Source organism: Octodon degus, unplaced genomic scaffold, assembly GCF_000260255.1.
Source record: "Octodon degus isolate 3935 unplaced genomic scaffold, OctDeg1.0 scaffold00342, whole genome shotgun sequence".
NCBI classification, from domain to species: domain Eukaryota; kingdom Metazoa; phylum Chordata; class Mammalia; order Rodentia; family Octodontidae; genus Octodon; species Octodon degus.
The window spans coordinates 1,017,365-1,018,807 of NW_004524918.1; the positions used below are offsets into that span (position 1 = coordinate 1,017,365).

Here is a 1,443-nt window from a genome sequence, read left to right on the forward strand (position 1 = left end):
TCTCTTTGTCATTTTGTATACCACTGTCTTCTGACCTTTGGTGTAAAGCTTAGATAGAGTTATTACCTTAGCACCAGGTCCGGATCTACGAAGTTCAGATTCCTCCAGGGGGGTGTGGCTTGGATCAGGCTGGGGTCTGGCTGCTGTGTTCCACTTCTTTCTGCTGCAGCGGTTGGAGTTGAACCCTTTGTGTCACTCTGGCAAGATGTTCTGCTCCTGAATCAGCTGGGTGGGTCTTGCCTCTAGCCTCTTTCCAGGGAGCTCTGCTGAAGGTGCCACACTGTGCCTGCACTCTGGGTCAAATGAGGATCTAGTGGGCCCCAGGTGGTCTCATTCTCACGCCAGGCCTGTGCTCTGGGTCTATTCCTAGAATGGAAGGTTGCCTCAGGTAACTTAGCATCCTCCAAGAAAATTCATTTCTCATTGACAATTTTTTAAAAAATTGGCCCGTTTTAATTATTTAAAAACAATACAGCACATCAAATGTCCCTTAAATCTACACTGCAGTTATATCCACATATCGTAAGACCAAAGAGTCCCCTGCCCAGAAGCAGGGGGTTACAAGGAGAAGCTGAAGACGCACAAAGGTGGATGCTGGACATCAGATATCAGCCTTTGTAGGTCACAAGTCTTCCATTCCAACATACTCCAGAGCTTTTTCTTTTCAGTTCAAAATGTTTTATAAGAAGTTTTTCAGAATAATTTCATCCCAGACACTAGCTTTCTTCAATGATACACAGCTTTATAAAATTTGTATTTCCATCCAATGAGACCAAAAAATAATTCTTACTTTTGTCTTTTTTTGCGGGGGAAGGGATAGTGGAAAGCTGTAAAACTATCAGATTCCGCTAAAACTTGAGGAAAAGGAGAAGAAAGAAAAGATTTGGGCTCTGCTGGGTGTTGGTTTCCGCTTGTCTCTTAGGGTATGACTTCCAAAAGTCAAATCCTTAAATCACACTTATGCCACTACAGTGATTAGTGCTAATTTCTTTAAGATGATAAAAAAGGAAAATACCCAATAGTCATAAAAATAGGTTATTTTTGCCCTCACCAAAAGGATACAAAATGAACACATAATCGGGACAGTAACTCTACTGGATCTGCCAACTGATGCATCTGCTTGTCCCTATACAGATTTAAGGGAAACAGACATTAGGTTGTCTCAGTAATGTTATAGAAGTAGCTGGTTGTCTCTGACTAAATGGTTAAACAGCCATTGAATATATTCATCTTTCATTTTAGAGAAATAAAACACTTATTGGTTCTTTATGGAACATTCTGGTACCAAAAAAAGTGATTAAAGTATTACCTTGGGAAATACAGTAAAAAAGACAAATTTTACCATTTAGAATGTTCTAAATTGGTTTAACGATTATTCAAATAGATCCTGAAAATGATATTGGGTGAAATAAAGTATACATGTATTAAGTGAAGACCAGGGCA

General features: G+C 39.6%; 1 pseudogene; it reads right to left on the reverse strand.

The window, feature by feature from the left end:
- The window catches only part of LOC101592677, an 8,218-nt pseudogene that overhangs the window by 4,835 nt on the left and 1,940 nt on the right, over positions 1-1,443 (reverse strand).